Source organism: Lithobates pipiens, unplaced genomic scaffold, assembly GCF_037356315.1.
Source record: "Lithobates pipiens isolate NorthernLeopardFrog02 unplaced genomic scaffold, aLitPip1_a1.2 Scaffold_18, whole genome shotgun sequence".
In the NCBI taxonomy this organism is placed as follows: Eukaryota; Metazoa; Chordata; class Amphibia; order Anura; family Ranidae; genus Lithobates; species Lithobates pipiens.
In genome coordinates, this window is record NW_027507758.1 from 220,370,735 (window position 1) to 220,396,430 (window position 25,696).

The 25,696-nt window shown below is 42.5% G+C and overlaps 1 protein-coding gene across 1 annotated transcript in view; it reads left to right on the forward strand.

The window, feature by feature from the left end:
• PGBD5 (piggyBac transposable element derived 5) overlaps nucleotides 1–25,696 on the forward strand; it is a 265,648-nt gene that overhangs the window by 93,811 nt on the left and 146,141 nt on the right. The window lies entirely within an intron of this gene.

The following is a 25,696-nucleotide window of genomic DNA, read 5'->3' on the forward strand; positions in this document are numbered from 1 at the left end:
AAAATTCTCCCAATGGGAACACTGGTTCTGGTGACCCGGGGGTCCCCAAGAAATTCCCTTAATTTGCAGGAATTTCCTCTCACTTCCTGTTTGGCCGTGGGACAGGATGTGAAGAAAAATCTCTGCAATGGGACACAGATGGTGAAAGAAAAATCTGACGGGTTATAACTGTCAAACACTTTCCAAAATGCAAAAAAAATAAAATACATATAGTTCAGTTTATAGGCCAGTCAAATGAACCTGGAAGGAAGACCAGGGGAAAATGGAAGCCCTCTCAGCAGGGACAGTGAAGGGTTAGTTTTCAGGAAAGTCTTTCATAATGTGTTTGTATGCGATGCATAATAGCACACATTATGGCAATATTTTACAGGGAGAAGATTTTCTTTTCTTTTTTTTTTTTTTGCGGTTTACTACCGCTTTAAAGTAGAACTATAGGCAATTTTTTTAATTTTTTTTTTTTTTTTTTACATTTTGGATAGAGTAAGGAAGGGTTATAACGTCTGTCAATAAAGAAGAAAAAAAATTGACAGAAGGTCTAACCCTTCCTTACTCTATCCAAAATGAAATAAATAAATAAATAAAAATTGCCTATTACTTCTACATTAAAGCAGTAGTAAACTGAAAAAAAAAAAAATTAAATCTTCTCCCTGCAAAATATTGCCATAATGAGTGGCATTGCATACTAACACATTATGAAAGACTTACCTGAAAACAAACCCCTCGCTGTCCCTGCTGAGAGGGCTTCCATTTTCATCTGGTCTTCCTTCCAGGTTCATGGGCTGCTGCCGTTTGACTGGCCTATAAACTGAACTATAAGCAATTGTTTTTTTGCATTTCGGATAGTATAATCTCATTGCCGAGATTTTACTTCACTTCCCATAGCTAAACAGGAAGTGAGAGGAAATTCCTGCATTTTAAGGGAATTTCTTGGGGACCCCCGGGTCATCAGAACTAGTGTCCCCATTGGGAGATTTGTCCTCTATTACTTTTTTGAGGATAACCCAAAATGTAGGATTTTCTTTTACTTTCACTTTCAATGATAATGATAAACAGGACACATAGACGGTGAATCTCCCTAACGGGGGCACAGACTACAGTAAAAACTGACAGGCGTTCTAATCCCTCTCCACTATCCAAAACAAAAAAAATTGTTTGAGCTTTGCACTGATAAAAGTGGAGAGGATGTCAAGCTAATGCATGTCCAATTCTTCCTAATAAAATATAAATTGCTACAGTGCTACATGGGCAATTGTCTGGATCAAACAGGTTGCAACAAAAAAAGGTTAAGACTGTCAATGATCCCTTGCAAGCTCATGCCACAATATAAACTCTGGTTTAAAATGTTGATAAATTTGATCACAAAAACTTAATGTGCTAGATACTTATAATTTAGTGTGATGTAAAACTAGTACATTTAAAGTAGAACTAAAGGCAAACTTTTTTGTAAAAAAAGTAAAGTAAGGGAGGGTTATAACCCCTATCTGTTTTGTGGGGGTTTTTTGCCACCTTTGTCCCATTTGGGAGATTTCTCTTAACTTCCTGTCCAATAGCCAAAACAGGAAGTCAAAGGAAATCCCTCTAAAGTGATGGAATCCCTTTCTATGACCAGGCTCATCAGAAATAAGGTGGGCTGTTGGAAGATTTCCCCTCTATTCCTGTTCTGGTTATAACCCAAATTTTAGGATTTTCTTTCATTTTCAACCTTGGCAATAAAGGTAAACAGGACAAATCTCCCTAATTGGGGTACAGACAACAATAGAAACCTGACAGCTGTTCTAATCCCTCTCTACACTATCCAAACGAAAGATTTTGCCTTGAGTTATACTTTAAGAAAAAAATATTGTAGCCTGAAAACCCCTCACACTACTGCGCAGAGCAGTGCATGTTCTGAACTAAAATATACTTAAGCAAAAACGCAAGTAAAATAAGCACACATCCTAGAAAATAAACAGAGGAAACTGACAGTAAATATTTGCTTTGGAACAGAAGCATGTCTCACAGAAAGCACTGTAATATCCTTTTAGTTGTTTTGCATTTTTTATAACTGAATTACCCAGTGCGGTTTCAATGTTTTAACTTTAAACATTTTGACACATAATGGGGAGCTCAAAGCAGAAATAGTTGTGGCAGAGATTTTTAAGGGCAGTATTAGGCTACTAAAGCAAGGTTTGAATAGAATTAAATCTAATAAAAAAATAAAAAACTCTCTGACTCCCCTTTCTCTGGATCCCTAAAAAAATAGATACATACAATTAGGTTGTTGCTTAACCTCTTGTCACTCATGTATGCATATGTGTGGCGGTAAAGAGCCAAGCTTTAATGCTCACACACGGCAAATATGTGCTTATGGGCGGCATAGGTTTCTGTGATGACAGTGTGCTTACTGTGCACTTCCAGCACAGAGACCGAGCTATCAAAGAGATCTCCTGGTCTGTACTAATAATTGGGAACCATCAGGATCGGCTCCTGATCATGTGACCACTGTGACAGCCAATGCCAGTTGCATACTTCCCAATTTTTTGAGATGGGAACGAGGGACACCTATTAGCAAAAGTATGTAGAGCTAGGACACACCCCCTGCCATGCCCCCTTTAACCATTTGCTGCCCGCCCACCGTCAAATGATGGCGGGGCGGTGCAGCTCTTGCTAGAACAGCTGATCATGCGTGCCCGCTGGGGAGCGCAGCGCGGCCATCGCGGCCGCACCGTGTTGCTAGGACATGGTGCGACCCTGATCTGTGTAAAGAGCCACTCTTTAACCATGTGATTGGCTGTGTCCAATCATAGCCGGTCGCATGTAAACACGGAGATGCTGGTAATCAGCTCTCCTTGCCTCACACTGACAGAGTGTGAGGAGAGGAGAGCCGATCAGCTGCATCTTCTCACCGGGGGACAGCTAAGGAAGTAATCAGGGCACTGATCATCAGTGCCCTGATTACAATATATAAATAAAGTGTAAAAATACCATGCCCACCAATGCCAGCATACAGAGCCCACCAGTGGCAGCAATCAGTGCCCACACTGCCCGTAAGTGCCAGAAATCAGTTCCTATTAGCCATGCGAGTCAGTGCTGGCAATTAGTGATGCCTATCAGTGCTGCCCATCAATGCCCATCGCTGCTGTCCATCAATGCCTATCAGTGTCACCCATCAGTGCCACCCATCAATGCCCATCAGTGCCCATCTGTACTGTCTATCCAAGCTGCCTATCCGTGCCCACCACTGCCGCCTATCAGTGCCCACCAGTGCCGCCTATTAGTGCCCATCGGTGCCATCTAACAGTACCCATCAGTGCCACATATCAGTGCCACCTATCAGTGCCCATAAGAGCGGCATATTAGTGCCATCTCATCAGTGCCCATAAGTGCCACCTCATCAATGCCCACCAGTTCAGCCTATTAGTGCCCATCAGTGCTGCCTCATTAGCGCACATCAGTGAAGGCGAATAATTACTTAGTTACAAAATTTAATGACAGAAAAAAAGTAAAAAAAAATATTTTTTTAAAAAAATTTGGACTTTTTTTTTGTAAAAAATGAAAAAAAAAAACAGCAGTGATTACATACCAACAAAATAAATCTCTATTTGTGTGAAGAAAATGATAAAAAATTAGTTTGAGTACAGTGTAGTATGGCCACGCAATTGTCATTGTCAAGTGCGACAGCGCTGAAAGCTGAAAAATGGCTTGGGCAGGAAGGGGGTGTTCATGCCTGATAGGCAAGTGGTTAAAGAGAATTATACAAAAATAATTATTAGTTAAACCCACAAATGCTTTTTTAACCACTACTTTTCCTTTATAATGGCTTTTGAAACTTACAAATGCAGCAATTTAGAAATTGGATAAAAGGTTTAGTACTGTGAAACACTTTTTTAAAGATAAATAGTGCATTTTATATAAAATTACTATATAGATCAGACCAAAATGAAGGACAAATAAGGAGGAAAGATGGACTTTGTTCCTAATCAGGGATAGTCTCTTGAAATCAGGGACAGTTAGGGAGCTATGCAATTGTCACATGATTACGTAAACCTTCCTGCCCTGGGCTGAATTAAAAAAAAACAAATAGATATCAGCCCATGATGTCCCACAGCCAACTCCCCACTGCACATGTGCAAGACATGGCAGTGCTGTGGGACTGGTCCTGCAACCATGCAGAATGTCCCAGGAGCCTGGGGGGTTCCTAAGCAGACATTCTCTGCAAGGCAAAAATTAAGGAAGTGGGTACTTGTCAAACAAAAAAGATTTGCTTTACCATTTCAGCAAACAGCTGCTGTTATGTAAATGGTCTGCATGACTAAAGAAGATAAAGTGGATGTATCTTCACCAGTTTCCCAAAGCTGGAACATCTAAACTACTGTTTCATAGTTAGTAAGGTTGAATAAAGACACCAGTCCATCCAGTTCAACCTGAGTGAGTGTCTACAATTGTCCCTATCCCCGTACATTGCACATCGGTCCCTACACTCAAGGAGCCCACAATCCTAGGTCCCCATTCATATACTAGGGCCAATTTTGGACAGAAGCCAATTAACCTACCTGCATGTCTTTGGATTGTGGGAGGAAACCGGAGTACCCGGAGGAAACCCACACAGGCACAGAGAGAACATGCAAACTCCAGGCAGGTAGTGTCGTGGTTGGAAATGAGGATTTTTTGCACAGTGGCATTCTCTCAGTTCTGCCCATTGAAAGCTACATACAAACATCAGATTACAGTTGGACAATATGTGACCTCCAACAGATGTGCAAGCATAGGCCTATAAGGGAAGAAGGAGGCACTGTTTAGAACCCCCCCCTCCCCCCCACAAGACCTACCTTTCTGTACATGAAAACAGCAGTGGTTTGGTAGTTAAATCTCACTCAGCTGATCAGTTCTTCCCGAGAAATTTCCAACAGCAGATCGTTGGTAAAGGTTACAGAGTGCTTACAGAGATCATCCCTGAATGATTTAATTGTCCAAATTACCTGTGCCCAGTGACGTTACTGTTTTTTTTTTGTACAGCGGGTGCTGATGCCAGGTGACGACCCCCCCCCCCCCCGCACCCTCAGCTTCTACTGCCACAGGAAACAGGGCAGCGGCGCCGAAACTGACAGGCTCTGTGAAGGGAAACAGGCAGAACCGCAGCTGCAGGGAATTTCCACCCCTCCTTCTCCTCCTATAACCCCTCACAGATAGTCTTGTTGGGAGCAGGAACGGGTCCTACGCTGAAATATTACATCACAAATTGTAATTACACGGGCAGAAAAATTGGGCCTTGGGTGGTGGTGGTGCCCTAAACCAAAAATATTGTTGGAAGCTAGCATCATCAAGATTGAGCAATAGGATAGTCAGCATAGGCAGTCTTCAAGAGATCCCACATCCATAGAAAATTCAATCAGGTACATCAGCATCACGTGCTTGATAGCTGCTGATCCAAGACAGGCTCACATTCATAAAAATGAATCAATCAATGGAGTCTGTGGACAGGCGCACTCTATGATCCGTTACAAACCCTCCAGCAGCACTGAATGTGCCTTCAGAAAGAACACTGGATGCAGGACAGGCCAGCAGCTCAATTGCATATTACATGTATTTATGTATGTACAGAGTATTCACATTACTTGTTTATGCATTGATTACCTTTTCAGGTTATTTCCATTTCAGTGGTCATTTATTCGAGCACTACACATTATTTTTCACATGACTCAGAATCAAATGCCTCTGCAAACTTACACTGCATGGCCTGCCTGATTCTGCGAAGCCTGCGAAAGGACCCTAGGATTCGAGTATCAAGAAGAGGGATCATTACTGGCTGGCAACCCTTCTTGATCCACGTTACAAGGGAAAGAACTCATCCTGCCTTCACAGAGGGAACAGAGGGTGAAACATCTTCAGGAGGCCTTGAAGAAAGGTTTGTTTAACGCATTTACAGTCCCTGGGAGGTTACAATTTCCTCGTGCTAGACATGTTACTGAGGCTTCATTCAGTCAGAGGAAGGGAGATAGAGAAGGTGGCTAGCAGGGTGATGCCTTTTATACAATTTTTCAGTCCTCAGCGCCAAAGTCTGATCGGTTCAAGCAACCGTCACCACCGTCTGCATTAAATGGTCCAGGAATATCTAGGGGCAAGAGCAGAATTTGAGACCTTTCCAACAGAGCATCCACTGGGTTACTGGGTCTTGAGGATGGACCACTGGCCTGTTAATTTTTGCCTCTCACATTGCTTTTATATATGTTTTATTGATTTTGTGATCACTCTTAATTGTCTATCTTGTAAACCGTTGCAAGATTTTTTATGCCCAATAAACCATATTTGGTTGACTTGCACCATGTTGAGCACCCTTTTTCTTTTTCCTTTTTGCATTTTTGATATTTCTGATTATCCCACCATTATCACGTGGATGAGTTCTGGATTCTTCGGGCTGTTGGTTGCCGGTTTCTTCCAGTCCTTCAGTTTGGAGTCACCCACTAACCAGCGTATCCAGTGTGACAATCCTAGGAGGACTACAAGCCCTTTTGACTTCCTGCCGTATGGTACGTGTGTCCATCACAGCTGGTAAAAGTACCCTATCTTTCTTACCTCATTTCTTGAAAGTGTCCCTAGGCATGCCCACTGGTTTACCGGGACCATATACCAGTCTACCTATCTTGATACGTGGCTAGAAGAACTCTTTCCATTTCATATGCAGTGATTATATGGACTATGTTCTACATTCCACTGTGTTTCACTAGCACAACCAGTATTATTATTTTTATGTTATAACATTTTCGGGGATTGATTGTTTCACATTTATTGTATGTACAGAGTATTCACATTACTCGTTTATGCATTGATTACCTTTTCAGGTTATTTCCATTTCAGTGGTCATTAATGGCTACACATTATTTTTCACATGTCACTTTGAAATTCGTTTGAGTGTTAGCTGCTTACAATTTTACATTTGCACATTGTTTGTTTTTTGTTTTAGAGCAGTATTCCCCCCCTCCCTTTTTTCACTTTGATTCGTCCCATCCATATACAACTCCTTGGGTTTCTGGGGACTGAAAACCATCCCTTGAAGACTGCTGCTGAGTGTTATCCTCCACATCCATGCTTACACAATCCTTCTCCTCCTCCTTCCTGTGTGTTTGGTGGGCCCGCAGGAATGCTATCTGAATAAAGGGGACCTTGAGAGGTAAGTAAGTCTAGAGGAACAGTGTCACTGATGCATACATTGTCACTGCTCACCATCCTTGTGGCCTCCACCTTGATCAGTAGCCACTGGTGTGGTGAAAAGAAGTCAAGCTCCCCTGACCCTGTCTTGGTGCCATACTCGCACAGGTACTCATTGGTGGGCCTCTGCTGCATGTACAACCGATGCACCATTGCCAATGTTGAGTTCCACCTGGTCTGCGTGTCACAAATGAGGCGGTTGTTGGGCAGGTTGCATTCCCTTTGAATGTCAGCCAGCCAAGCATTGTATGACCGGCAGAAATTACCACAGACTTTTCTGGCCTGCCTCAGGAGATCCTAAAGCCTGGGTACCTGCTCAAGAACTGCTGCACCACCAAATTCAAGATGTGTGCCAAACACGGAACATGGGTCAAGTGTCCCTGTTAGAGGGTGAAGAGAAGGTTGGTGCCATTGTCGCATACAGCCATTCCTGGGTGAAGCTGGAGTGGCGTCAACCACCTCTGAGCCGGCCCCTGCAGAGCTGATAGAATCTCTGCCCCAGTGTGGCTCCTGTCCCCTAAGCAGACCAACTCAAACACTGCATGGCATCTTTTTGCCTGACTGCTTCCATAGCCCCTTGAATGGTTACAGAACACTGCTGGTTCAGAGGACTAATCTGCAGAAGAGGCCATAGAGGAAAAAGAGGGGTTGGAGGAGAGAGCTGTGGCAGAATCACCACTAGCACTTTGGATGCGTGGTGGCAGAACAAGCTCCAACAATACTGAACCCTGTCCTGCATCCTTCCCAGCTGCCAGCATAGTTACCCAGTGTGCCCTGAAGGAAAGATAATGCCCACTGGACCATGAGTCAGTGGTAATAATATGCACCTTACTGCTGACCACCCTGTCCAACGAGGCAAAAAAAATATTGCCTTCCACATGCCAGTAGTGAGGCGGCATGGCCTTCCGTGAAAAGAAATGTTGTTTTGGAACCTGCCACTGAGGAACAGCACATTCCACAAATTCACGAAAGGGGGCAGAGTCTACCAGCTGAAAAGGCAGCAGTTGCAGTGCTAGCAATTTGGCCAAGCTAGCATTTAGACACTGAGCATGTGGATGACTGGGACCAAATTTCTTTTTACTGTTCAGCAACTGGGGTAGGGAAATTTGCCTGCTAAAATGAGATGGTGGTGTACTGCAAGTACACCTATTGCTATAACTTCATACCTCTCAGTGCAGGTTTTTGAGAGGACTGGAGGTACAGTGCCTGGCAAAAGTATTCACCCTCCTTGGCATTTTTTGTGGTTTTCTTTTTTGCCACACAACCTGGAATTAACATGGATTGTTTGAGGATTTACATCACTTAATTTACAGAACATGTCCACAACTTTGAAGATGTGTGGTGTGTTTTTTTTTTTTTTTTTGTGTTTTTTTTTTATTGTGAAACAAACAACAAATAGGACAAAATAACAGAAAACATCAATGTGCTTAACTATTCACCCTCCTAAAGTCAACACTTTGTAGAGCCAACTTTTGCAGCTATCACAGCTCCAATTTGCTTTGGATACATCTCTATAAGCTTGCCACATCCTACCACTGGGATTTTTACCCATTCCTCCTTTCAAAACTGCTCCAGCTCCTTCAAGTTGGATGGTTTGCGCTTGTGAACAGCAATCTTTAAGTCTGACCACAGATTTTCTATTGGATTGGGGTCTGGGCTTTGACTATCCCTATATTTAATACGATTCGTCTTTCCCTCAACTCTGACCAATTTCCAAGCTCCGACTGCTGAAAACATCCCTGCAGCATGATGTTGCCACCACCATGTTTCAGTGTGGGGATTGCGCCAGAAATAGCATTTTCTTTGATGACCAAAAAGAAAATTTTTAGTCTCGTCAGACCGGAGCACCTTCCTCCATACGTTTTGGGAATCTCCCACATGCCTTTTCACAAACTCAAAATGTGCCATTTTGTTTTTCGCTGAAAGTAATGGTGTAGGGATGGTGTTCAGTGTGGGGATGGTGTTCTTTGGGTGATGTGTTGGGTTTGTGCCAGACATAGGAGGTTATTTACTAAAGGAAAATCCACTTTGCATGGCAAGTGCATTTGAAAGTAAAGTCACTGTAGATCCGAGGGAGATGTGCAAGGAAAATAAAAAACAACATTTTAGCTTGCACATGATTGGATGATAAAATCAGCAGAGCTTGCACTCATTTCAGACCTACCCCTTAGATTTAGAGTGACTGCACTTCCAAGTGCACTTGCAGTGCAAAGTGGTTTTGCCTTTCGTATCTAACCCCCATAGTGTTTACTTTGATGGCCAAAAAGTTACATTTTAGTCTCATCATACCAGAGCACCTTCCTCCATATGTTTTGTGAGTCTCCCACATGCCTTTTCGCAAACTCAAAACGTGCTATTTTGTTTTTTTCTGAAAGTATTGGCTTTCTTCTGGCCACTCTGCCATAAAGCCCAACTCTATGGAGCGTACGGCTTATTGTCGTCCTATGTACAGATACTCCAGTCTTTGCTGTGGAACTCTGCAGCTCCTCCAGGGTTACCTTAGGCCTCTGTGCTGCCTTTCTGATTAATGCCCTCCTTGCCCGGTCTGTGAGTTTTGGTGTGCGGCCGTCTCTTGGCAGGTTTGCTGTTTGTACCATGTTCTTTCCATTTAGTTATGATAGATTTGATGGTGCTCCTAGGGATCCTCAAAGATTTGCATGTTTTTTTATAACCTTACCCTGACTTGTACTTCTCAACAACATTGTCCCTTATTTGTTTGGAGAGTTCCTTGGTCTTCATGGCAGTGTTTGGTTAGTGGTGACTCTTGCTTAGGTGTTGCAGCCTCTGGGGTCTTTCAAAAAGGTGTGTGTATATGTAATAACAGATCATGTGACCCTTAGATTGCACACAAGTGGACATCATTGCAGCCTCTGGGGCCTTTCAAAAAGGTGTGTGTATATGTAATAACAGATCATGTGACCCTTAGATTGCACACAAGTGGACATCATTTACTAATTATGTGACTTCTGAAAGTAATTGGTTGCACCCAAACTTTTTATGGGCTTCATAGCAAAGGGAGTGAATACATACGCACATGACATCATTTTTTATTTTTTTTATTTCTGAAAAATAGTTTTTATGTATATATTTTTCTAATTTTACTTCACCAACTTAGACTATTGTGTTCTGATCCATCACATATAATTCAGATAAAAAAAAAAAAACATTGAACTAAAGGATGTAATGTAACAAAATAGGTAAAAAGCCAAGGGGGTGAATACTTTTGCAAGGCACTGTAAATGACTATGCATTGACAGCTCTTGGAAGAATCTATGTATCTTCATGACAGGTTTAATATTTACAATCTGTATAGGGCAGCAACTAACTGTTATACATGAATCATCTGCCCTTACGCAAGATGTCCACACACAGAAATTCTAGTGTGTTTTCCAATGTGATTTCTCAGCAAAATTAGGCATAGAGATGTCAATGTATGGGTGAATTTGTTTTGAATATTAAAAATAAATTAAAAAGTGTTTTTGGTTGACGGTGCTTAGATGTAGTGTAATTCCACTTTAAGCTTTGAAACTGAAAGTTTTATATATTTTGAAACTGCACTTAAAGGTATATAGATGGTTTTCAAGGGCAAATATAAAGTTTTTGGCATACACCAACGCTTTCTGTAAATAAATATTTAAAACTATGAGCAAAAAATTACCTGACTATAAGAAGAATGTTGTTTTCAACAGATATTAACAAATGTACTGTTCTCATTTTGTTTGGAAAGAACATACGTTCTGTGGGAGTGCAACATCTTGCAAAACAGATGACAGTAAAATCTAAAAAGAGAACATCTTTTTTTTTTCATAAAATATATCTTTGTTAAGTCTTATCATAATAATTATTATTACTCATTGCTTTCCTTTATCTTAACCTGCAGTAACTTAAACATTTTATTTTGGATAACTAGAAAAAAATTCTAAATTAAACTTGCCACAAGTCAGAAGGCAGATACGTCTTTGTGTATGCTAAGCTCTACTCTATATTTGTGATAACATATTGTGCATCCTACAGACAAATCTACTTGCTAAACATTGATTATAAAATCCTAGCAAAGGTCCTCGCCATGACACCTAAAGTGGAGGGCCAACCTGAAAAAAAAAATACATTAAAAATGAAAATAAAATCATTTTTTTTTTAACTTACCAGAAATGCCTGTTGCTAGGCCCATCATCCTAATCTGCCTCTTCCTCCTCCGCGGAGATCTTCCTTCTTCCCTCCTCCATGCGGCGTCTTCTGGGTAATGGGTCGCGCTGTGTTCTGGGAACTGTGTGTCCCAGAACACAGCGCGCCCCATTCACAAAGCGCTGCGTGACTCAAGCATGGGCAGTAGGAAACGGGCAGTGAAGCCGCAAGGCTCCACTGCCTGTTTCCCTTAGTTGAAATGGCAGCGTCGGGACCCGAGAGCCGAGGGACGGGTCAGCCTCGGGCGGCCGAAATCGCGGGCGCCCTGGACAGGTAAGTGTGTTTATTAAGTCAGCAGCTACAGTGTTTGCAGCTGCTGACTTTTAATTTTTTTTTTAAACCGGCCCTCCTCTTTAACAGTTTTTTCATTTACAATTGTTTTTATCGGGAAGATCATGAACATAAGTACAGAAAAAACAAATGTATACATTGCATAGAAAGCGGTTGTGTGGAGAGGTTTAACAATAATCTAAATGAGCATATACCGGTGTTATAACATATCATTGGGGGAAAACAGTCAAAAAGTATAAATATTAAATTCTAGGGAGATACAAAAGGGGGTAAGAAACTGTCTTACAGTGATAAATAATATACAATAAAAAAGGGGACTGAGTATATAGAGTTGAAAAGGAGGTACCTATACAGTACGAAGAGCATGATGCATGGGTGTTAGTTCAGGTTACATTCCAAAACGTCCTTTTTTTTTTTTGCAAAATTATGCATATTATCTAAGAGCATGTAATGAATCCATTCTGAGAGTTTGATCATTCTATTCTGGATAGTACCTGGGCCCAAATAAATATAGGTGGTTTCCAGTTAAGTGCAATCAGGGTCGTCTTTAATATTGATTGGACCCTGGGCAAAAATTTTCTTGGGCCTCCCCCCCGCCATGCAATTTCGCTCTCCACCTGCTGTGAGACATACAATAAATAGCTACTGGACTCAAAATCAGTTTACTGTATCAGATCAGGAAGCAATTGCGATTGGTTTCCAGAGATTACAGTATATCATTACCGCTTACTGACTGGTTTCTAGAGGTTACAGCACACATATGGCTCACCGATTAGTTGCTAGAGGTTACAACACATGATTTCTGCTTGTTGATTGGTTGCTAGAGATTACTGTACAGTAATACTGCTCACTGATTGGTTGCTAGAGGTTACAGCACACCATCTCCTCGCTGCCTGCACACCATGGACTGGGGTGGTGAATGAACCCATCAATAGACAGAAAACTCCAAGGGATCCTAGAACTCAGCGGATCAGTGGCAGTACTGGGGGGAGGGGGAGGGTGTGACCAATGGCAATGCTGATTTTTTTTTTACTGATTACTAATATAAAGAGGAGTTTCAACACTGGCCAGCAATGTAATAGAAGCATTCACAGTGTTATGTACAGCCTTGAAATAAAGGACATCTACGAAGTTGCATTCGTCTCAATGTATATTTACTCAGAAAATCAATCTCCGTACAGAGGATCACGTCACTTCCTTTCCAAAGGGAAAGTGATGAAAGTGATGAAATTACTCAATTTGTAACAGCGTTTTTATAAGAAAATTATAACATTACAGTCTATGTGTGGGAAAGAGTGAAAATAGAAAATACACAATACATTCCAGGATAATCTATTTCATATTTCACATGGTCGTTTTCGCCATAACACAATAACAACTTTAAAGGTCATTCTGACTTTTTGGTAAGTTATGTTATAAACAGGGACTTTCCATAAAAACATTTGAACATCATTTCTGGGAATAATATGCTTTATCATTTTACTGGCAGTAAGCTCATGTGAAGCAAATAACAAGTAATAACAATAACAATAACAAGTGAATAACAAGATATGTGTTGCAATATTGAGAATACCCAAGAAGAATTAAAAAACATTATATAAAGAAATACATTCTTATATTGAAGGGGAACTCTGGGTTATATACAGATATGTGTTACATATGTCTTCATATCTTGACATCCCTCCTATGTTTATAATTCCTTGGGTATTCCTCTTTAAACTTCCTCTATGGCTCTGGGTTGACCTCCAGGTATACGAGCCACCATCTCATGAGCAGTTCTAACTCTTGACCTTTGGGGCTCAAAAGAACCAGTGTTAGTACAAGCTTTCCAAATAGCACAACAAGAAGTGGTAGTTATTTTAAAACAACATTTGAATAACATAGGTGCACATTTGATTATAAGGATTATAAGTACTATGATACCAACAATATATAGGATACCATGTAATATGCCAGCAAACCAACCTCCAATGCCTGAAAACCAGTTGGCAGGATTAAGCCAGGAAGTCCAGCTTTCCCAGCTTCCTTCAACCCAAGCAGTTTCAGTATGCTCTTTCCGAAAATTGAGCTTAAGCTGTTGTACCTGTTCTACATGTGAAATGATAGCATCTTCTGCTTTAGTATCATTTCCAATGTAGTTACAACAGCCTGTTCCCACTATGGTGCATATTCCTCCCTGGCTCGCTGTAAGATAATCCAGCACCAGCCGGTGCTGCAACATCTCCTTTTTAACCATTTTTAGTTCAGTGGCAAGCATCACAAAGTTCATATCATACAATGCTGTAATATTATCGATCAAGTCAGCTAAATCAATGATAAAACTGAATGCCTTTTTGATACAACATCTATTTACCCATGGTATGGAGAATATTGGCTTTATCTCCCTGTCATGGGACTCTATATTAGTGCCAAGGTCACTATTATAAATGTTATTAGTATTTTCCTCAACATTAACTAGGGGTACCTCAATGTTAGTCTCACCCTCCTTGTTCATGTCAGGATCCTTAACCTCATCATGATTCTTTTCCTCCCCCCCAGGTTCTGACTGAGAATCTAAATCTCTTTTTAAAAGATGTATGGGGATTTTACGGATTTGGGACTCCTTAAACTCATCGTTACTCATATACCAAGTGGCAGGTATTACTCTCCCAAAATAACAAACCCCCATAGAATTTAAAGGGATCCAATTATATGCTTTCTTCCCACATATAAAGTAATAACCTGGGGGAGCTGCACAAGCCTTCTTGAAATTATACCCCTGCAAACACATTAATAATTTCATATTGTTTTGCCTAGAATGTTGTCGATGCATGTAGTCATGTAGTTCCTGATACCGATCTGTGCTCCATGCTGTATCCTTACCATCAAACCAATATCTGATCTCAGCATTGTCCATACAGTTAGGGCCGGTTCACACTGCGGCGCGAGGCGAGGCGACACGGCTCGCCTCGCCTCGCTCCCGCAAGTCGTCCCCATTGAGTACAATGGAACCGTTCTGAGAGGAGCGACTCGAGTCGCTCCGACTCAGAAAAAAGGTTCCTGTACTACTTCGGGGCGACTTCGGGGGCGACTTGCATTGACTTCTATGCAGAAGTCCTCTGCAAGTCGCCGCTGACCCCCCCTGCAAGTCGCGGCGAGGAAGTCGGAGACGCCTCGCCGCGGCTCGCAGTGTGAACCGGCCCTTAGAGTTCCCAATAGGTCTGGTAGTACTTTGAAAACCTTGAGTAAGCAGCTCAGATGAATATTCTCGAGTGAAGTTTATGCAGACAGAGGGGATTGTCATTGGAGCATTAGTAAACAACAGGAGTGAAACAACTCTGTCAACCATAGTTCTGCTTACATCTTCAAAGTGAGCACTGTTCTCTATTTCAGCCAATGTGCTGGGAACACCTAATAAGGGTATAGTCTTATGTGATATAGGTGCGTGTGTGCATATCCAGCAATTAGAAATGTTCAGTTTCTTTGCTGCCTGTAGGTGCATGGACACAAAGGAGTTATGAAAGGGTTCACCCAATTTAACATGATACTCATGAGTGTCTCTTCTTGCTCTTTGATTGGGATTACGGCTTTCTTCAGGTAGCAATTTCTCACTTGTCACAGTGGCATTGAAAAGGTAGGTGTCATGTATCTTACCCTTTTCTTTATGGTATGTCCATTCGAATGCCATTACTGTGATCCACACCACCGCTCCACCACAGAGGATAACGCTCCATAACACCACATTCGGTCTAGGCCCCAGGAGATTCATTCTGGAGTCTTCTGGCTCTGGCACGAGTAATTGGTGGTGATGACATAGAAGGCAAGGGTAAAGAAGAATACCTGCTACCAGCAGACTGATCCGTATGTTCCTTCGGAGCTACAGTCTTTTTACAATGGGAACCATGAACCCAGTACTTGTAGTCTTTCAGCTTCACTGCAGTTGGAGATACAAGAATGATCTGAAACGGACCTTTCCACCTAGGAGACAAAGTGGTCCGGGGTGTATGATTCTTGATGTACACCCACTCTCCTGACTTTAGTCCATGCGTTCCGTCACTTGTGTCCACTGGTTGTCCTGCTTTGGCTCTGTAAAAAGTATCAGAAAACACATTTGCCAGTCTGCGCACATAGTCTATCATGGTATCTTGACCATTTCTCAAATTTACTGTCTCTGGGGGTGCCAAAGGTGCAGGAAGTCTCCGAGGTGGTCTTCCAAATAGTATGTCGAAGGGTGATAGCCCGTGTTTTTCTTTAGGGGTAGTCCTAATGGTAGCTAAAGCTATAGGCAATGCTTCTACCCATGTGCTTTTCCCATTAGCAGTTATTTTTGCAAGATATCTCTTTAAAGCCTGGTTAGTGCGTTCAACCATCCCACTAGCTTGTGGCCTATATGGCGTGTGCAGCTGCTGTCTTATCCCCAGAATATTCACCACTTCTGCCATTAGTTTATTATCAAAGTGTGTACCTCTATCTGAGGAAATGACAGCCCCTATACCAAACCGTGTTATTAATTCTCTAGTAAGACATTTAACTACCGTACGGGCATCATTCTTCGCAGTGGGGAAGCTTTCAACCCAGTTCGAAAATTGACACACGCAAACCAAAAGATACCGGTAACGACCACAAGGGGGCATATCTGAGAAGTCAATTTGCACAATTTGAAATGGCTCCTCAGTATATGGAATATGCTTCATAGGAGTGGGAACTGGTTTACCAATATTATGCATTTGACATGTTGCACATTCCTGAACCTGCTTAACAGCATATGTGTGGAAACCTGGAGCCCACCAATGTTTGTTTACCGTCCGACACATCCCTCCTGTTGAGACATGGCAAGGCCCATGGCTCAAAGCAAACAGAGAAGGAAAAAGAGTCGGAGGGGCAACTAATTTCCCATGGAAACGCCATAATCCATCCTCTACACAGATTGCTCCTTTAGCGATCCAAGAAGATTTGTGAGGCGAGCTGTCTTGTAAGGCTGATAGTACCGCTAGATCAACTTGTAGATCCATTAATGTGAAAGTAGAAACCAGGTTAGATGCATCATAGGAATGTATAACAGTTCTAGCCTGTTCGTCAGCTAAAGCATTCCCAATAGACACACTATCCTCCGCTCTGGTGTGGGCTTTGCACTTGATTACTGCAACTTTGAAGGGTAACTGTACTGCAGTAAGTAGTCTAACAATCAATTCTTTGTGTTGGATAGGAGTTCCTGCAGCTGTAAGATAACCTCTTTCCTGCCAAAGTTGTGCAAAACTGTGCAAGATACCCACAGCATAAGCTGAATCACTATAAATGTTCACAGTGTCACCTTCAGCAAGCTCTAAAGCCACGCAAATAGCAGTAAGTTCAGCTGCCTGTGCTGATTTAGAATTTTGCAAGACTTCAGCATGCAATAGTTTACCTTCTCCGTTCACTACTGCACAAGCAGCTAGATTCAATCCATCAGGTCTTCTAAGGGATGAGCCATCTACAAATAGGTCAGCACACAGAGGCAGGCCTGAGATGGGTTCATCCAATAGGTCGAGTCTGGGTTTGGTCACTTCATCAATTGAGGTAGCACAATCATGTGCCAAGTATGAGTCCTCAATCTCCTCGGTGTCATCTTCTGGCAAGAAGGTGGCCGGATTCAAGGTCTGGCAACGTTGAATTTTTAGATTAGAAGCTGACAGCAAAATCAAGTGATAGTGGGTTATTCTCTGGACAGAAAAATGTTTAGTATAAGCACTGTTTAACATAGCTTCCAAGTCATGCGGACACATTAAGTATACCGTATATACTCGAGTATAGGCTGACCCGAATATAAGCCGAGGCCCCCAATTTACCCCCAAAAAAACTGGCAAACTTATTGACTCGTGTATAAGCCGAGGGTGAGACATGCCTGTCCATCCCTATGTGTGTGTCCGTCCATCCCTGTGTGTCCGTCCATCCCTGTGTGTCCGTCCATCCCTGTGTGTCCGTCCATCCCTGTGTGTCCGTCCATCCATCCCTGTGTGTGTGTGTGTCCATCCATCCATCCATCCCTGTGTGTGTGTGTGTCCATCCATCCATCCATCCCTGTGTGTGTGTGTGTGTCCATCCATCCATCCCTGTGTGTGTGTGTCTCCATCCATCCATCCCTGTGTGTGTGTGTCTCCATCCATCCATCCCTGTGTGTGTGTGTATCCATCCATCCCTGTGTGTGTGTGTCTCCATCCATCCATCCCTGTGTGTGTGTGTCCATGTGTGTGTGTGTGTGTGTGTGTGTGTGTGTGTGTGTGTCCAGCCTACCTGTGTCCCGAGCCTGTGTCCCGAGCCTCCGTCCCGTGCCTTGCCTCCTTGCCTCCGTCCCGTGCCGTGCCTTGCCTCCTTGCCTCCGTCCCGTGCCGTGCCTTGCCTCCTTGCCTCCGTCCCGTGTCGTGCCTTGCCTCCGTCCCGTCCCGTGCCGTGCCTTGCCTTGCCTCCGTCCCGTGCCTTGCCAGGATCGCCGCTCTTCGTCGGCGCCTCGGCGGCCATTCTAAAATTCAAAAGCCGCGCCTCCGCCTTCGCCTGTGATAGGCGGAACACTGAATTTCCCAGCAGCCTGTGTTCCGCCTATCACGGACATGGTCTCATCCTCATCCGTAGTACGAGGATGAGCGGATGTCCGTGATAGGCGGAACACTGACTGCTGGGAAATTCAGTGTTCCGCCTATCACAGGCGAAGGCGGAGGCGCGGCTTTTGAATTTTAGAATGTCCGCTGTCTGTCTGCTCGACACGCTGATCGAGCAGGCAGACAGCGATGACTCGAGTATAAGCCGAGGGGGGCACTTTCAGCCTCAAAAAAGAGGCTGAAAATCTCGGCTTATACTCGAGTATGTACGGTAAGTCATTTCCAAGTACAATGTCAGTAGTTTTTTCTACCAGCAGGGCAGCCGCCGCTACTGATTTTAGGCAACCAGGCAAACCTCTGGCTACACTGTCCAGTGGGTAACTGTAATACCCTACCGGGCGATGCCTGGCACAGAAATGTTGAGTTAGAACCCCATTGGCGTGTCCATTAACCTCCGTACAAAACAGATAAAAATCCTTGCTATAATCAGGCAAACCCAGACTCGGTACAGTTAGCAAGGATTGCTTTATCTGTTTAAACGCTTCCTTAACTGCTGGAGTTAACTCTTCTGTGGTAAATTTGTAATTGCTTTTCGTATGACCTTTCAACAAGTCTTGTAATGGACCTATTACAGTGGAATATAATAGCCCACTAGTCCTAAAAATGCTCTTAATTGTTTTAAGGTTACAGGCATTTTTTGTTTAGCAATTACCTGTTTCCTTTTATCGGTGAGGTGTTTTATGCCATGAGAGATGCAGTGACCTAGGTATTGCACTTTCGTTTTAACCCATTGCACTTTTGTAGCATCTACTTTTTGTCCAATAGTGGCCAAAAAGTTCATTAGGGATATAGAATCTTCAGTACAGGCTTCCTCATCCGATGAGGCCAATAGAAGATCATCCACATACTGTATTAGGATGGACCCATGGAGCGGCTGCCACCCATCCAGTTTGTCCTTTAACGCCTGAGAAAAACAGCTAGGGGAGTCATGATATCCCATAGGTAACCGTGTCCAGGTTAGCTGTCTTTTCTCAAACGTGAAAGCAAGAAGCCATTGGTCCTTTGGATGAACAGGGACACTGAAGAATGCTGAAGCTAAATCAATTACTGTGAAATGAGTAGCAGAGGGAGGTATCGTTGCCAAAATTGTCGAAGGATTAGGCACCACTGGTACAGATGGAACAATCACTTTATTAACTGCACGTAAATCATGTACCAACCTCCACCTGCAACTCCCCTCACCAGCTTTCATGGGTTTTGGTACTGGATAAATAGGAGTGTTAGCCTGGCTCCTACAGGGGGTGAGTACCCCCTCCTGTAGTAGCTCTTCTATCACTGGCCTTATACCTTCTACTGAATCTGGGGATAAGGGGTATTGAGGTAGTCTAGGTACTGGCAGTGTAGGGTCTCTTTTTAGTCTTACCGGAGAAACTTGCATGAGGCCAGGCGTGTTAGCGCCAGTCACCCAAATGGAGGGGTTAATTTGTTGCTTTACTCCCTCTGGTATCCCCCCCTCCTTTTCCATTTCCCTCACTGATAAGGGCATGAACAGGAGATCAGCAGCCTCCTGCTCCATTCCACTGGGTATATCCACTATAGTTTTCCCTGGGGATAAAGCAATGGTCACTCCCATTTTTGACAGCAAATCTCTACCTACTAAATTACAGGGGGAATGTGGAGACAATACGAAGGAATGCTCTGTTGAATGTCCACCCAAAGTTACTCGCACAGGTTTAGTAACCTCTGCTGAGATAACATTATTACTCACCCCTACCAATGAGACTTTCTCATTAGAGAGCGGGAGGTCAAGGTCAAGGACATTCAAAAGGGATCTCGAAGCACCTGTGTCAATTAAGCTATACAGGTTAACGCCATTGACATTTATCATGATCATCGGCTCTTCACCTGAATCAATTTCAATAGCTGCCAATGCCTGGTACACTGTTTGGTCCTCCGTATTATCACCACATTCCGCCTCATCCTAGCGCCTCCGGCAATCCAGTGCCAGGTGACCCCCCACACCACACTTAAAGCAGGTGGGTGGAGCACGAAGCTGGGGAGCCGCAGGTCTAGGTATATTTGGAATGATCTGTTGATATCTGGATTGTATTTTAGGATTCCTGCGGGGCATTTCATTTTGTTTCCAATTAGTTAGTCTATTTTGGGGAACACCATAATTAGAAATGTATACTACACCTGAGGGTGGATAGGGAGGATCAGCTACAGGCATACCCTGAGGTGATACCTGCACCGTAGAAACTGGTACTCCTTTGGGCTCAGAGATCTTTTCTCTGACTTCGGGAGTTTGCACATTCATTATTTTAGATTTCTCCTTCTTCTCTATTTTATCATTTCTCTTTTGGAGCACCTCATAGGCTGCTTGTGCTATATCAACCAAATCTGGGGCAGCCTTCTTTCTCCATCCTACAGTTCTAAGCTCTATTTCTTCTCTTATTTCAGGCAACATTCCTCCTACCAACACATTCACTAACTCAGGACGTTTCATATCAGCTTCATCATCAACCATCCAATCTGTGTGCTTCTGTATAGCATCCTTGAACCTATTCCAATAATCTAATACATCCTCACCTTTCTTTTGAACAACATCCATTAACACTCGCATATCTTGTCCCTTATCAAACGTCTTTCAAAATCTCATTCAATCTATCAACAGCTTTTTCATATGCTTCCGCCCCATCTTCTTCTACCTTCAATACTCCCTCCTGACAAGCACCCTTCTTTTGAGCAAAAACCTTCCAGACATCCACATACTTCTCAGGGATTGCACAATCAATCAAGATCCACATATCTATATATGTGGCTTGCTGAGTCCTTTCCATCCACATAATTTTTTTATACCATTTCTTAGGGCATTTTTCCATGTTGGGCAATTCTGCTACAATAGCTCTTATTTCACTAGGCTTCCACGGGACATAAACCTGGGCCATATTAGCTACATAGTGATCTCCCACTATCCCTCCTGGCAGGGCTACTTCCCTTAGGGGCATCTGCTCTAGTGGCTTTTCTTTTAATAGAGACCTAAGCAACTCTCTTGTTTCTCTTTTTCTTTCTGGAGTATGCAGTACCCCCAGAGTTGTTTTCTGTTTTGCTGCCTTTTGCCTTGTAGTTACTGGGCTATACTTTTGATTTATCTGTCTTAGGGGGCTATGTGATTGATCTACCTTTGTGAATTTTGCTAAAGCATTTGGCCTTGATGGAGTGTACTGCCAAATTTGTCCATCTTTATCAAATATTACCCCCTCACTTCTATCTAATGAAGATCCCAAACTACTCCTCCGCTGGGAAGTCCCTTGGGCTCCCTCTAGCCTTCGACTCCTTCCCTCCTGTGAGAAGCTGGAAACAGCTTGCTGCTGCTGAGGGGTAACCTGAAAAGGCGGGTAGGGAGCACTTTGTTCTCCCGTGTCTTCTTCCCTTTCCTCTACAGGATCAACTTCACCTATAGGGGCAGATGCTGCTCTAGATGCTACTTCTAAATCCCTTCTTGCAAACTCATACGGGGATGCCCAAGCATTGGGAAGCTCCTCTTCATCTTCCAGATGCAGAGCAGTTTTTTCAGTACACATCTTATAAGGGGGTGGTTTTAGATTCTTTCGGGACTCTTCTTCCCAAGCAGCCAAACATTCAATCCCCCCACAATCAGACATTTTGAAAAGTAAATTAAATAACGCATCAATTGTTGGGGTGTCAAATGCACCTTGTGGAGGCCACCATTTCGACGGGTCCTTTTTGTATTCCCTTTTTGTAATTTTACACCACTTTACATGATGCTTTAAAGCATCCGGCTCTCCACTTACCATCATCTTGATGATAGGAGCGTTTGGATGCAACTTTGATACATTTAACCCTGTTTTCTTTGCTATTTTTAATAATTTCTTTGCCCTTTTTTTTGTTAACCCAAAAGTATTCATTACCGGTAAAATATTTTTTCCAAGCAAATTTCCCATTTTCTTTATGTTTTTCCTGTTACCCCTTTCAGAAATGACAATAGTTTAGAGCTCCGGGACTGAGAGCTCTACTTTTTACTTCTTACGGCTGTGTACCAGCAGCCCAGTACATATATTGAGATATCTCACTTCGTTCTACTCTCAGAAGGACGTCTCCTTTCTGAGTAGTAATAGGCTAGTATCTCTCAACTCCCTATTCCAGAGAACATACAGCAGGTCATTCACCCATTTGTGGCTGTCCGCTGAAGGCAAACCTATCCGCCTTAGGACCACAAATGTTTCTCAAAAAATCACACAAAAAATTCAACATTCACCACCTTCTATTCACTCATAGAAATTGTGGCACCTGCCTCTTACACATCCCTTAATAACACAACTATATACATTGTCATTTCTGAGGGTAGCAAAAAACACAAGTACGTACATTTGCATGCATCAGCTATAATTGGTACCATTATTATTCTCAGTAATCATACATAGACAGAATGCATTGAAATCAAAAAGGAACGTGTTACCTTCTGTATTCCACAAGCCCCACCCGGCTCCTCAAAACCGCACAGAAAGATAGTACTTTATAATAATGAGAAATAAAATTTTTCTCACCTGAGGCCTCTTTGTTGTCCCTCCTGTTGCGGGTTGAGAGCCGGAGGTGGGGATGCAGATAAGAAGAACGTCGGGGTCACCAAATGTTATGTACAGCCTTGAAATAAAGGACATCTACGAAGTTGCATTCGTCTCAATGTATATTTACTCAGAAAATCAATCTCCGTACAGAGGATCACGTCACTTCCTTTCCAAAGGGAAAGTGATGAAAGTGATGAAATTACTCAATTTGTAACAGCGTTTTTATAAGAAAATTATAACATTACAGTCTATGTGTGGGAAAGAGTGAAAATAGAAAATACACAATACATTCCAGGATAATCTATTTCATATTTCACATGGTCATTTTCGCCATAACACAATAACAACTTTAAAGGTCATTCTGACTTTTTGGTAAGTTATGTTATAAACAGGGACTTTCCATAAAAACATTTGAACATCATTTCTGGGAATAATATGCTTTATCATTTTACTGGCAGTAAGCTCATGTGAAGCAAATAACAAGTAATAACAATAACAATAACAAGTGAATAACAAGATATGTGTTGCAATATTGAGAATACCCAAGAAGAATTAAAAAACATTATATAAAGAAATACATTCTTATATTGAAGGGGAACTCTGGGTTATATACAGATATGTGTTACATATGTCTTCATATCTTGACAACAGTAACCACCAATGTAAGGAGGGATTTACACTGACCACTAATGTAAGGGGAGCATTCACAGTGGCCAAGTGTTTGAATGAAAGGATTCTACACCAAGCCTCAATTTAATGAGAAGATTTAGCCTGCGTGCACATGTGTTTGTTGGGAACACATGCAAAATCGCTTTCCTGACACCACAGAAATGTGCTGCCCTTTAGCAGATACATAGCAGTGCCTCTGCACCCCCAAACCTCCCCCATCCTCTCCCCTCCAACCCTCCCCCCTTTAACTCTACCTGTCTCCTTTGCTCATCTTTGCACCCACCTTCCTTACCTCCATAAATCCCCTCCTTGCTCACCTGTGCACCCCAAGCTGTAATTCCTTCTCTGTCTACCTCTGCACACCCCACAGTATCCTGTCCCCACCCCACCACCAATTTTCTTACCTTTGCAGAACAGGCTGATGGTAGGCTTAATGACCACAGTTGCAGGCAGGACTTTCAAGCATGCCCCTCCCCAGTGGGCAGAATTCAGTATAGGAGATTGTGGATATGACCTCAGGGGAGCATGCTATGCATAAGAATGCCACCTTTATTTACATATCAGTGCTGCAGGATGCTGCTATTTAAATATAAATGCCGGTTATTTACATGTAAACACAGGGTTTGCAGGTGAGTCATCCATACACAACAATAGGGCAGAGCTGAGCAGCATTGGTACCAGCACTTTGCACTGAGATATCAAAACACAGCACAGGACTAAAACTTCAAGGGACAAGGGAATTTAAACTGGGATAGTTGGCAAGTATGAGGCAGCTGCTTTGGGCCCCCCAACAATGCAGGGCCCAGGGCAGCTGCCCCTTTTGCCCTGCCTTAAAGATGGCCCTGAGTGCAATCATCCATTGAATAAGCTGAATAAGGAGCGTAATAGTCTGTTGCAAGAGATAGGAGTGTTTGGTATAGAGGCAAACAAAAGGCATATATTTGGGGTAAGAGTGATATTTTTTTGCCTGCAGCAAGTGTTACCTTGTTGACAGCTGCCTGCCAAAATTGATTGAAGAAATGTACAGCTACAAAAAATATGTAGAAATGAGCATCTATCAGTATTTGAAGAGAGCAGATAATGGTGCAGATGCAGGAGTTTCTTCTAGACCCTAGTGCCTTTGCATCCCTTGATACTGCCAAGGCCTTTGACTCCAGAGTGGATGTTTTTACAGAGTTCCCTGAAACACTGGCTTTGATGCCAAGTTTAGACAATGGGTACATATTTTGTATGCTCACCCCCACTCCAACTTTTTGATAAATGAGCTATTGCTTCTTAAATATTTAGGGATCTTTATCACAGTGCACCTGCCTGACTCATTAGTGGCTAACATAGCTTCCTTGAAGAATTTTATTAAACGGAAATTAGCGATATGGACCAAACTTTCTCTATCAGTGGCAGGTAGAATAAGTTTGATCAACAGGATTTACCTACCTAAAATATCTTATGGCAGTCCTTTGTTGTCCCCAAATCATTTTTCAAGGCTATGATATATATATATATATATATATATATATATATATATATATATATATATATATATATATATATATATATATAATTTTTTTTTTTCACCTGAAGTAGTTAAGCAAGGTAAAGGACATACATTTAGTCCACAGTGCAAGATGCTCGAATAAGGTATTACATTTATACTTCACGAATATATGGGAACAAAGTAATCAAACTTCCTGGGGATAGCTCTTTGTAATGACATTTTATGCTATGGAACTCCTGTAGATCTCACTAGGCAATCATAGAAAAGGGGGGAAAGAAGACAGCAGGTGGCTGCAGGGACAGAAGTGTAGCTGTAGCTATGCACTTCGCCACCATTAAAGGTTGCTCTCGGGATGAGGCAGAGAGGAGGTGCAAATGTTGTTATGATCTCCACTTCGCCCAAACAAAAAACACGTTGTATTCACTGGAAAAACAGACGTTCTCTGAATGGCCAAGGTGCCAAGTGAGCAACCCCCTGTGTTCAGTATACAAATGCAAATTGCTCAAGCAGCACTTTGAAGAGACCAATTCAGATTGTATGTATCATAGGCTACTACAGTGCTTTTTTACATCCCCAGCAGCCCTCATATATGAATAGTTAGATGCAACCAAGCTGGGCCAGGGTAAGGTAATTCCTAGCAGCTCTGTGATATATGAATCGTTAGATGTAACCAGGTTGGATCAGTCTAAGGTAATTGCTGAAGATCAGCTTTAAGATATATAAAACCAGTT